Source organism: Mobula hypostoma, chromosome 19 (assembly GCF_963921235.1).
Source record: "Mobula hypostoma chromosome 19, sMobHyp1.1, whole genome shotgun sequence".
Classification (NCBI taxonomy): domain Eukaryota; kingdom Metazoa; phylum Chordata; class Chondrichthyes; order Myliobatiformes; family Myliobatidae; genus Mobula; species Mobula hypostoma.
The window spans coordinates 35433319-35447032 of record NC_086115.1 but is presented as its reverse complement, the minus strand read 5'-3'; the positions used below and the strand labels follow the sequence as shown (position 1 = coordinate 35447032).

Sequence of the window (13714 nt, the reverse complement as noted above, 5' to 3'; positions counted from 1 at the left end):
TAATGCATGCATTACTAAATGACAATAAAAGAGGACTGCATATCTTCATAGTCTAATCTAATCTAATATCTTCAGTTTTTTTTAGGAAATGCTCCCAATCTGTCATTGTAAATTCAGGAACTGCCTTGCCAAACTTTTAATTAAATCGCAGTACCAAAGGGGAAGTACCTCCAAAGCACTTGCCAATTAATACTTAATTATATTTAAAATTCTTCTGCTTAACAGTCAACTAAAAAGCACTGGAAAACTGTACTGTGATTCCTCTAAAGTAGACAGAGTTCTGCTGTTTAAAAAAAAGCCTTACATACAATGTCTGACTTTGTGATTTTTGGTGGTTGCTCTTTGCATGTTTTACTCAGTTTATATCCCTCCCTCTCTTCCTCCTTCTGGCACTAATGGCCTTTGCGTTTTCAGATACTGAGTAATTGGGTATTTTTTTTGATGTGTCATTCTTTGCCTGAACACAGCAAGTTAATAGTTTTCGACTGATAATCTGTGTAGGCATTAATTTTATATCGGATGATGAGCCAAAGTTTCTTATTGACGAATATTTTCAATTTCAATATATGGCATCAAAAGTTTGCTGAATACAGCATAACATAAAAACACTTTCCAATTAAAATCTGGCCCACATGTCAAAAAGGAGCAAGGTTTATTGTATTAAATTAATCAAGTTTGAAAAAAAGAACATCAGAGATTAATCCCAAACTGCTTGAAGGAAACAAAAAACATAGAGTGATTACAGAACACCAAAGGAACAAGAATAGCCCAAGTTAAATTTAACTTTATGCATTCATTTGCAACTTCATTTATATAACTAAATCAGAATCAGGTTTAATATCACTGGCATATGTCAAGTTAGATGTACGTTAGGCACCGCTCCATGAAGATGTCTTGCATACTACACAGGCTAACACTCATGGTGAAGCTGACTAACTTCACAACTCTGCATCTTGCTTCGATCCTGTGCAGTAGCCCCTCTCCCATAGCAGATGGTGATGCAGCCAGTCAGAATGCTCTCTATGGTACATCGGCAGAAATTTTCGGATGTTTTAGGTGACATACCAAATCTCCTCAAACTTCAAATGAAATATAGCCATGGTCTTGCCTTCTTTATCGCTGCATCAAAATGTTGGGACCAGGTTGGGTCCTTAGAAATACTAACACCCAGGAACTTGAAATCGCTCACTCTCTCCAACTCTGATCCCTCTATGAGGATTGAGCTTCCTCACTGTCTTATAAACTTCTTGGGCACTACAGAAATTTATAAAAATGTAATTTTTATAAACTACATGGACACTACAGAAGATCCCCTCCTGCTCTACGGGAAAAATACCAGCTCAGATACTGAGTACCATGAAAATTTATTACTAAAACATTGTATTATGTTTAGCATGTACTGTAACAGAGATGGAGGTACCAATTCCATTGCAAAAGTTAATTGCTGGCATTTAAAAATCACACTGTTGTGTTTTGAAATACCAAATGCAGACATGTAGGCAACACAATGAAACAGCATTATCATTCCAAAACCAAGCATTTGCCAGCTGTTCTCCAGCAGCCGAGTTATGTGGGTTAGTCCTTAAAGAGGCCACCTCAGCTTCACCAAACACATGCTTTTAAGTAAGTAGCATGCTTTTGCTCCTGTAACACCCAAAAGTACCTTCACCCTCAGGTCCAGAAGAGAAATGTGGAAATCTTGCTGGATGCAATTCAAGTTCAAGTTCAAGTTCAAGCTCAAGCTCAAGCTCAATAGTCATTCAATCGTACACACACACATTGCTAAATGAAACAGTATTCCTCTGGGGCAAAGGTGCCGAACACAGTGCACAGAGTTAGCACATATAGTTATGATAGCATATACTTCAACAAAATAATATTAGCATAATCCCTGAGTGTCATGGCCTGAAGACTGATGGTGCATGGATCTTGTCAAGGAGCCACGTTTCTGCAAGAACAAGCACGCAGCATTTCCTCATCTCGCACTGAGCAAGCCACAAGGCTTGCTTCCAGGGAGTGAACACTCGGGGGCAGCACTAATGGAAGATCTGGTCAGCAGGGGCCAGCCTCCCACCTAGTACAGATTCCAGCGCACCTGCGGTGCCCCTGTTCTCTCCCACACCACCTCCTCCCCTTGGTGGCTGTAACAGGCGACGCTGCTGTACGAGGACCTGGTCCATGCAACAACCAAAGCCACACAGCTCCCCCACCCCTGCCATCCAACTCACCAATAAACTGGATTAGTAGTATTTTCTATAAACAGATTTTTGTGATCACAAGAAAAATGTTTGAGACAAATATCTGCACCATTTGTTGGACTGAAGAAAGAACAGATCTGCAAAAGACTGCCAGTGTTCCTGGGTGTCACCAGCTCAGAAGATCTATCCTGGGCCCAAAATACCGATGCAATTATGAAGAGGGCAAGTCAGCGGCTATACTTCATGAGGAGTTTGAGGAGACCTGGTATGTCACCAAAGCCTCCAGCAGATTTCTACAGATGTACCATGGAGAACCTTCCAATTGTTTGCATCACTGTCTGGTAAGGAAGGGGTACTGCACAGGATCAGAGGGTTGTAAACTCAGCCAGCTACATCATGGGCATTAGCTGCCCCACCATCGACGGCATCTTCAAAATGTGATTCCTCAAAAGAGACGGCATTCATCACTAAGAACCCCACCACCCAGGACATACCCACTTCTCATTGCAACCATCAGAGGTGAAGTACAGGAAGCTGAAGACACACAGTTAATGCTTTAGGAACAGCTTCTTCCCCTCCGTCCAGTTGTTCTGAACGACCAATGAACCCATGAACACTACCTCACAATTATTTTTCTCTCTTTGAACTTTTTTCACTACTTACTAAATTTAAAAACTCCAGATAGTAGGTGGATGACCACCAGGAAAAGTAAGGATATATAGTCGGCCCTCCATATCTGTGGGAGTTTGGTTCCAGGACCCCCCCAACGCCCCCCATGGATACCAAATTCCACTCGCTCCGTATATCAAATAGCGTAGTATTTGCATATAACTTACACACATCCTCCCATATACTCTAAATCATCTCAAGATTACTTATAATACCTAATACAATGTAAATGCCATGTAAATAGCTGTTATACTGTATTGTTTAGGGAATAGTGACAAGAAAAAAAGTCTGTACATGTTCAGTACAGACGCAACCATCGTAGCTCTTCCGCGAACCCCAAGCAGTGAGAGTGGCGAAAAGCAAAAATAGCGTTGTGTTTGTTTTGCAGTGAGCCGTTATAGAGGCAGCGTGCTCCCTGAGCAGTGAGTGGCGAAAAGCGAAAATAGCGTTCAGCATTTGTTTTGCAGCGAGCAGTGAGAGTGGCACCGCCAAGCTCCTTCCCTGGGAACTACACTCAGCATCAAGCCACTGTAGCTTTGAACCGCGTGAGATTTTTGCTACGATTGACAGTGCTGCAATGATTGCAGGAAAGTATGACTTTAATTTTGAAAGGGCACATAGGTTTAGGGTAGGTTTGCAGGATGTTTTGAGTGCTTACAAAGAACTGTATGATAGAAAAATACATGAAACTTCCAGTGTGCTCGCTGTCTTCCCGATTCTGATAAGTGAAACTACACTATATTTACAAGTATATTAAGAGCAAAAGGATTGTAAGGGATAAAATTGGTCCTCTTGAAGATCAGAGTGGTCGGCTTTGTGCGGAACCAAAGGAAATGGGAGAGATCTTAAATAGGTTTTTTGCGTCTGTATTTACTAAGGAAGCTGGCATGAAATCTATGGAATTGAGGGAATCAAGTAGTGAGACCATGGAAACTGTACAGATTGAAAAGGAGGAGGTGCTTGCTGTCTTGAGGAAAATTAAAGTGGATAAATCCCCGGGACCTGACAGAGTGTTCCCTCGGACCTTGAAGGAGACTAGTGTTGAAATTGCGGGGGCCCTGGCAGAAATATTTAAAATGTCGCTGTCTACGGGTGAAGTGCCGGAGGATTGGAGAGTGGCTCATGTTGTTCCGTTGTTTAAAAAAGGATCGAAAAGTAATCCGGGAAATTATAGGCCGGTGAGTTTAACGGCAGTAGTACATAAGTTATTGGAGGGAGTACTAAGAGACAGAATCTACAAGCATTTGGATAGACAGGGGCTTATTAGGGAGAGTCAACTTGGCTTTGTGCGTGGTAGGTCATGTTTGACCAATCTGTTGGAGTTTTTCGAGGAGGTTACCAGGAAAGTGGATGAAGGGAAGGCAGTGGATATTGTCTACATGGACTTCAGTAAGGCCTTTGACAAGGTCCCACATGGGAGGTTAGTTAGGAAAATTCAGTCGCTAGGTATACATGGAGAGGTGGTAAATTGGATTAGACATTGGCTCGATGGAAGAAGCCAGAGAGTGGTGGTAGAGAATTGCTTCTCTGAGTGGAGGCCTGTGACTAGTGGTGTGCCACAGGGATCAGTGCTGGGTCCATTGTTATTTGTCATCTATATCAATGATCTGGATGATAATGTGGTAAATTGGATCAGCAAGTTTGCTGATGATACAAAGACTGGAGGTGTAGTAGACAGTGAGGAAGGTTTTCAGAGCCTGCAGAGGGACTTGGACCAGCTGGAAAAATGGGCTGAAAAATGGCAGATGGAGTTTAATACTGACAAGTGTGAGGTATTGCACGTTGGAAGGACAAACCAACGTAGAACATACAGGGTTAATGGTAAGGCAATGAGGAGTGCAGTGGAACAGAGGGATCTGGGAATACAGATACAAAATTCCCTAAAAGTGTCGTCACAGGTAGATAGGGTCGTAAAGAGAGCTTTTGGTACATTGGCCTTTATTAATCAAAGTATTGAGTATAAGAGCTGGAATGTTATGATGAGGTTGTATAAGGCATTGGTGAGGCCGAATCTGGAGTATTGTGTTCAGTTTTGGTCACCAAATTACAGGAAGGATATAAATAAGGTGGAAAGAGTGCAGAGAAGGTTTACAAGGATGTTGCCAGGACTTGAGAAACTCAGTTACAGAGAAAGGTTGAATAGGTTAGGACTTTATTCCCTGGAGCGTAGAAGAATGAGGGGAGATTTGATAGAGGTATATAAAATTATGATGGGTATAGATAGAGTGAATGCAAGCAGGCTTTTTCCACTGAGGCAAGGGGAGAAAAAAACCAGAGGACATGGGTTAAGGGTGAGGGGGGAAAAGTTTAAAGGGAACATTAGGGGGGGCTTCTTCACACAGAGAGTGGTGGGAGTATGGAATGAGCTGCTAGACGAGGTGGTAAATGTGGGTTCTTTTTTAACATTTAAGAATAAATTGGACAGACACATGGATGGGAGGTGTATGGAGGGATATGGTCCGTGTGCAGGTCAGTGGGACTAGGCAGAAAATGGTTCGGCACAGCCAAGAAAGGCCAAAGGGCCTGTTTCTGTGCTGTAGTTTCTATGGTTCTATGGTACACTGTACATACATTATTTCTACTTTATATAGGCTGTGTATTTATCATATCATTCCTGCTTTTACTGTATGTTAGTGTTATTTTAGGTTTTATTTGTTATTTGGTATGACTTAGTAGGTTATTTTTTGGGTCTGGGAACGCTCAAAAATTTTTCCCATATAAAATAATGGTAATTGCTTCTTCGCTTTATGCCATTTCAGCATATGAAAGGTTTCATGGGAACGCTCTACTTTTGAATAGCGAGGGAAACCTGTACAATGTAAATGCTATGTAAATAGTTGTTACACTGTATTGTTTAGGGAATAAGAAGAAAAAGAGAGAACTTCCGTCTTTTTTTTCGATCCCGATCCGCAGTTGGTTGCATCCGCGGATGTGGAACCCGCGGATACAGAGGGCTGACTGTATACAACCCAAAGATGGAGAAGTGTTCCAAATGAGACAACTGTGTCTGACAAGGGATATCAAAGAGAGTATAAAAGCAAAAGAGAAGACATATAATATAGCCAAAATTAGCGGCAAGTTAGAGGATTGGGAAGCTTTTAAAAACCAACAGAAGACACCTAAAAAAACGTAAGGAGAGAAAAGATGAAACACCAAGGTAAGCTAGCCAATAATATAAAAAAGGATACCAAAAGTTTAATCAGATTTTGTAAAAGAGAGGCAAAAGTGGATATGGAACTGCTGGAAAATTATGAAAATATCGTAATGGGGACAAAGGAATAACTTAGTAAGTATTAATAGTGTCTTCACTGTGGAAGACACGAGCAGTATACCAGAATTTTGAGGATGTCGGGGCAGAAGTGAATGTCATTGCTGTTACTAAGGAGACGGTCCTTGGGAATCTGAAATTTCTGAAGATACAGAAGTCACCTGGACCAGATGGACTACATCCTAGGGTTCTGAAAGATGTAGCTGAAGAGACTGAGGAAGCATTAGTAATGATCTTTCAGGAATCACTAGATTCTGGAATGGTTCCAGAGGAATGGAAAATTGCAAATGTCACTCCTCTCTTTAAGAGGGGAAGGAGATAGAAGAAAGGAAATGATAGGCTAGTTAGCCTTATCTCAGTGCTTGGGAAGATGTTGGAGTCCATTATTAAGGAAGAGGTTTCGGGTACTTGGAGGTGCTTGATAAAGTTGGCCAAAGTCAGCATGAAGGGAAAGTCTTGCCTGACAAATCTGTTGGAATGCTTTGAGGAAGTAACACGCAGGATAGACAAAGGAGAATCAGTGAATGTTGTTTACCTGAATTTTCAGAAGGCACTTGATAAGGTGCCGCATATAAATCTCCTTAATAAGAGCCCACGGTATTACAGGAAGGATACTAGTATGTACAAAAATTTGACTGACAGGCAGGAGGCAAAGAGTGGGAATAAAGGGGACCTATTCAGGTGGCTGTCGGTGACTAGTGGTGTACCACTTCCTTAAACATTATATGTCAGCGACTTGGATGATGGAATTGATGGTGTTGTGGCCAAGTTTTCAGAAAATACAGATAGGTGGGGGGGGGGGTCTGATGGTTTTGAGGATACAAGGAGTCTGCAGAAGCACTTAAATGGATTGGGAGAATGGGCAAAGAAGTGGCAGGCAGAATATAGTGTAGGGAAGTGTATGATCATGTACTCTGATTGAAGGCATAAAGGCAAAGATTATTTTCTAAACAGGAGAAAATTCAAATATTAGAGGTGCAAAGGGGGTTGGGAGTCCTTGTACAGGATTTCCTGAAGGTTAACTTGCAGGTTGAGTCAGTGGTAAGGAAGACAAATGCAATGTTAGCATTCATTTTAAGAGGACTAGAATATAAAAGCAAGGATGTAATACTGAGGCTTTATGGCATTTGGTCAGGCTGCACTTGGGAGTATTATGAGTGGTTTTGGGCCCCCTACCTAAGAAAAGATGTGCTGGCATTGGAGAAGGTCCTGAGCAGGTTCATGCAAATGATTCTAGCAATAAAGGGGTTAATGTATGAGGACCACTTGCCGGCTCTGGGCCTGTACTTGATTGAGTTTAGCAAAGTGAGGGGGAATCTCAGTGAAGCCTATTGAATATTGGAAGGCCTAGATAAAGTGGATATACAAACAATGTTTCCTATAGTAGCAGAGTCTGGGACCAGAGGACACAGCCTCAGTATAATGGGACATCCATTTAGAACAGAGATAAGGAGGAATTTCTTTAGCCAGAGGGTGGTAAATCTGTGAAATTCATTGCCATGAATGGCTGTGAAGGCCAAGTCATTGCGTATATTTAAAGGAGAGGTTGACAGGTTCTTGATCAGTCAGGGCATCAAAGGTTACAGGGAGAAGGCAGGAGAATAGGGGCGAGAGGGATAGTAAATCAGCCATGACGGAATGGTTGAGCAATTGGGCTGAATGGCCTAATTCTGGTCCTATGTCTTATGGTATTATTATAAATTAAATTATATGTATGTTTTGCATTGTACTACTGCTGCACAACAATAAATGTCATGACATAAAGCAGTGACAATAAACCTGATTCTGACTATCTCCAGAAGGCCAGAGGCAAGGTGGTCAGAGAACTGGCAGCATGCTCTCGAATGCTCGTTCGATGGATCAGCATCAGAAGACACAATGAGACCACTGCTCTCAGAAAATGTTTATCAACTTCAATAATTAGTATCCATATACAAAATAACAATAAGATACTATGATGTAAAATTAATGTATTTATATAAGTCTATGAATTCATCTGTCTGGACAAAAGCACAAATAAATATACAACCTTACCTAAAAACAAATGAGGCATTTGGACTCTCCGTCATGCAAATATTAATGTAGCAACAAGTACATACTAACATACTGACTGTTCCTTTGCAAACTGAAGTCACAAGCAGTCCCTACAGCCTGACAATGGGTCACACTGGCACACAGGGTGATGACTGAGGTGCAGGTAGAGCAGTCATGTGAAGCGTTCAAAAGTTGAGACTCTAAAGCAACATTTATACTAAGTTCTCCTGACTTGAAGGACAGCTCAGCTGCAGTCACTACATAACACAGAGTCACAGAGAGGTTTGGGTTGCTAGAAACCAGAACAACGAGTTTCTTTTCACAGCGTGAGAATCCTGGAATTAGTGGACCATGGTCAAGCTGAAAGCAAAGGCAAGGTGCTGTGAGTTCTGACCAGAAGGCAGAGCAGATATGCCAACAGCTGAGCATTGTGAAAGGGAAGAACACTGCAACATGTTAGAGATGTTGCATAATAAAATGCCAAGGATAGGGACTTGCTGACCAACAATTCGATACAGCTTGTGTGGACCACACTCGAGGGGCATGTCCACATTCAAACATCCTATCACTCAGAGCCAGCAAAGTAGAAACTCAGTTGCAGAAGCTCTGTGAAACTCTCAACATTTTATCATGGCTATGTTGGTTTTGCAGTTTCGTGGATTTACTTGCTAACGCACACAGAATCACAGAGTTCAGAAAAACAGAGCAAATAACATACATGGATATTCAATGAATTTAGCTGAACCCTGAACTTGTGAGTGCATTACTTTTTGTAAAACACAAGAATTATCAAAAGGACGCTTTTAATACGTTGGCCAGGATTCACATGGAGTTAAACTTGACTGTTGAATGTTGAGGAGAAACATCAGGAATACTGCCAGCTCCCATGACCTTCACCCATCCTTCCTCAATTCCATGAATGAAGCTTTAGCTAATTTTAGCTACACCATATTGCATTGGCTGACAAAGCTAACAACAGAGCTCTCTGTGTTATTCCATAGACAGTTCATGGTGAAGCTTCATTCCTGGGTTTTGGCAGTGCTCAAACTTTGGCAATGATGTGCAGTACCTTAAATGCTTATTATTGTAGTGAAGTTCAATCATTGGTGATGCTATAAATTAACAGATGGTATTAAAGAATACACATCTAGTCAATGCATTCTAAGAGAAGGCAGCTGATTATACATATCTTAAGATCTACTGCGATTTTTGTACTTGACAGCTCTGTGATAGAAAATTTGTATTCAACTTCTGTGATTGTGTTTAGAGATGTCTAATAATTGAAGTTCACATGAGAGTGCAAGGCAAATCTTAATGTCATGAATTAAGACTGTAAAGTACAGAATCAAAATTAGGGCATTTGGCCCATTGAGTCTGCTCTGTCATTCAATCATGACACCCCAACCAATCATTAAAACTTATTAATCTTTGAGGAATCAGAAGTGGAGATAGTGAGCAGTTTCAAGTTCCGAGGTGTCAATATCTCTGAGAATCTAACCTGGATGTAACAGATTGATGTAGCTATAAAGATGGCAAGATAGTGGCTATATTTTATTAGGAGTTTGGGGAGATGTGGTTTGTCAACTAAAACACTCAAAGATCTCTACAAATATACTGTGGAGAGCATTCTGATTGGCTGCATCACTGTCTGGTATGAGGGGGGGATGGGTATTGCACAAGATCAAAATGAGTTGCAGAAATGTGTAAAATTAGGTAGCTCTATCATGGGTACTAGCTTTCGTAGTATCCAGGACATCTATAAGGACCGGTGCCTTAGGAAGGTGGTGTCCATCATTAAGGGTCCCCACCACCCAGGATATGCCCTTTTCACACTGTTACCATTAAGAAGAAGGTACAGAAGCCTAAAGGCACACACTCAACTTCAGTAACAACTTCTTCCCCTCTGCCATACGATTTCTAAATGGACATTGAACCTATGAACACAACCTCATGACTTTTTTATTTCTGCTTATTTTAACTTAACTATTTAATAGTTAATGTTGCTGAGTTTATTTTGTCTATATTAATTTATCATGTATTTCATTGTACTGCAGCTGAAAAGTTAACAAATTTCATGACATTTGCCGGTGATATTAATTCTGATTCTGAAGTACACGTAATGACTTGGTCTCCAAGTTCCTGATTAGTGTCTGATATTTACCTTGCTAATAACAATCACTTTTCATTGAGGTAACATTCATATCATTTGTGCTAATGCTGTTTGAGTTACATTGTATCTACGGATTTTAACTGAAATTTCAATTGTGAATTAAGACGAGACTTTATAACAATTATTTTTCATGTGGAACAAGCCCTTTGAGCCGTGCTGCCCAGTAACCCACCGATTTAACTCCAGCCTAATCACAGGACAATTTACAATAACCAATTAACCTACTAACTATAGTCTTTGGCACTATCGCACACGTGCACACAGGAAGGAACGTGCAAACTTGCTTGCAGAGGATGCCAGAATTGAACTACACACACAAAATGCTGGAGGAACTCAGCAGGCCAGGCAGCATCTATGGAGAAAAGTACAGTCGACCTTTCGGGCCGAATCCCTTCGGCAGGACGAAACATCAACTGCACTTTTTTCAATAGACGCTGCCTAGCCTGCAAGAGTTCCTCCAGCATTTTGTGTGTGTTGCTCGGATTTCCATCATCCGCAGATTTTCTCGTTTGTGGCCACAATTAAACTACAAACTCTGACGCCCGAGCTGTAATAGTGTCTCCCTAACTGCTACACTTCTGTGGCACTTTTTATTTTAACCCCATATGGTTAAACTATGGATAGAAAAGCTTTAGGAAGCTCCGCAACTTTTAGTTTAATTAACACCTGGCAAATGTAAGTTATACCATTGTCATTTTGAAGTGAATAAATTTGTGAGGGAAGAATGAAGAGATACTCAACAATTTCCAGTTGTGATTACAACAGAGCCTCAGAAACCAAGAGTTTGGGAAGTTAGCAATGGCACGGCCTATTGCAATTTCAGCCTATCTTGCTGAAGGATTAAAGATCAAAGATCAAACATCAACTTATTTGCCATATACAGTACATTTATGTGTATCAGGAATTTGCTATAGTGCGTTGTCTGAACATGAAACAAAAACAACATTCAACAATTATAAAGAATAAAGAATTATATAAAACTAAAGTTAGAGGTTAAAGTACAGAACTGGAATAAAATGCATAAATACAAGCATGTACTTACAATGTTGACTGCACAGTGCAGTGCAGTGTCTGAGGTAATAGATACAGGGCATGAGGGTGGCTAACATAAATGACTGTTGATCAGATTAACTGCCTGGGGAAAGAAACTTAAAATGGTGTGAAGTTTTTGTGTTAATAGCCCTTTAGAGCTTTCCAGAAGAGAGCTTTTGGAAAAGGCAATTTGCTGGGTGGGTAGTGACTGTAATGAATTTTCCTGCCTGATTTTTTTGTCCCAGACACATACAAGTCCTGCAGAGATGGGAGACTGAAGCCAATAACCTTTACTGCTGACCTGAGAGTTTGCCACAGTTTTCATATACTGTGAGAGGATGCTGCACCAAGCCAGGCGGTGATGATGGCAGTGTGCAATTGCACCAGTGTGTTCTGGGAAAGAAGGAATTTTACCAACTACCATCAGGTAAATACGCAGAGTAAATTCCTGTTTGCTTCACCACTTTGCAGTGGAGTTGATCATGCTACTGAAGTTGGAAAATTACTGCTACACCCAAAGGTCAAAATAAAATTGGGTTAATGTGCTTTGCCATCAGATGAGTAGAATAGGCACCCTTTGCATTTCAGTGAATTTTTCCTCATACCCTCTCCCAGAGTATTAATGAGTACAACCATTCCCAGTTTTGTTCTTACAATGATAAGAAATAGGTGAGTTGATGCAAGTTCTTTGTATCATGTAAATGTGGTAGCAGTAAGCTTGGAGAATGAAGTAAGTACAATTTGTTAAAAAATAGGAAATGGTATTTGTTTGCAAGGATATCCAACCCATTTCCTCAGGTGTGTCTTGCTATACTCTTACAAAATGCACAAGGAATCTCAATGAAACATGGAGGAAAAAGAGAAGTCAAATGAATTCCTGTATTCTATTCATATTAAACTATAAGATCATGCAATGAAGCAAGGGAAATTTAGTCCAATCTGTTTATTCAGTTTCAATCCATTTTCAGCTTCAAGTATTTAATAATTTCAGTTTCAAATAACATACTGGTACAAGAATAAATTAATGAATTTAATCATTGTTGCATCTTTAAATGTTGTAATAAATGTTACAAGGAAGGGATGTGTGGATTCCAGAATGGATTTATTCGTGTGTATAGGGCCGGCACTACAGACTCAGATAACCACCACACAGACACAGCAGAACTAATGAGGTGTCATCCTCTCCTCAACTAAAGATATGCTAAAAAAAATAATTGCGAACAAAATCATCATCCTTTAGTTCTTTTTCAAATAATTAAGACACGTAAACACTATCTTCTTAAAATAATTAAGACTATTCTTTCTTTTTTTTTTGCAGCCTTACAAATCTTTATTCAAAGAAAGAAGCCTGTGTCTTCTGTGCAGCTGTAAAAATGAAGTGGATCTGAAAGCAGATTTCTTCTGTGTAAATGCTAGGGAATCTCAGTAGATTTTACTCTACATTAGTGTCAGAAGTCAACCACCAGGTCTGGAACATTCACATTTACAAGGGAGTCCTGAAGTATTCAGGCACTTATTCTGAGAAATGCTGCGCATGGAGTGAAGTCTGCCACGAGAAAGCACCATTATCATCAAGGACTCCTACCATCCAGGCCATGCTCTCTTCACGCTGCTACCATTGGGAAGGAGGAACAGGAGCCTTGGGTCCCACACCACCAGGTTTGGGAACAGTTATCATCAGGCTCTTGAACCAGCGTGGAGAACTCTCAACCTCAACTCTGAACTGATTCCACAACCAATGGACTCACTTTCAAGTACCCTGCAACTCATGTTCACCTTATTATTTACCTATCTATATTTTCTTTCCTCGTGACACTATGTTCCCTAAACCTAGGTTAGCATGAAAAATCATTGCTAGAGCATCCTTAAGTGCGGCAATGCAGAAAACTATGCATTTATTTGAATAATGCTACCAAGTAAATTTACAGAGACTGACAGATACACTGATTGCATCCGACATCAGATTCACTTCCAATCTTCTCTTCTAAATCAGAAAAATGCCACTAAGCCCAACAATAATTGAATGTTACTTCAATTTTATTGGGCCCAAGAGTACCCGAAGGTAATGAGTATGAAACATATTTACATACTGACATGTTTTGCTTTTTGTTATTACAACACAGACCAAGTATGGGGCCAGTGATAAAATCTGTTCATGGGCACAGGTCTGATCACAGAAGAAAAGGGTTGTAATCCTTGGTTTATAGACATAATACATAATTACATATTACACAATATTTTAAGAGGCCAACTGACATGTTATAGTCAGTGTTAGAGCATGGGTATATCTGCATAAACTGATTAACATATAAGAAAAATGGTCTGCATTGCCATCCATTCAGT

General features: G+C 40.4%; 1 protein-coding gene across 5 annotated transcripts in view; it reads right to left on the bottom strand.

Moving 5' to 3' along the window:
* The window catches only part of pcgf5b (polycomb group ring finger 5b), a 160377-nt gene that overhangs the window by 17950 nt on the left and 128713 nt on the right, over positions 1 to 13714 (bottom strand). The window lies entirely within an intron of this gene.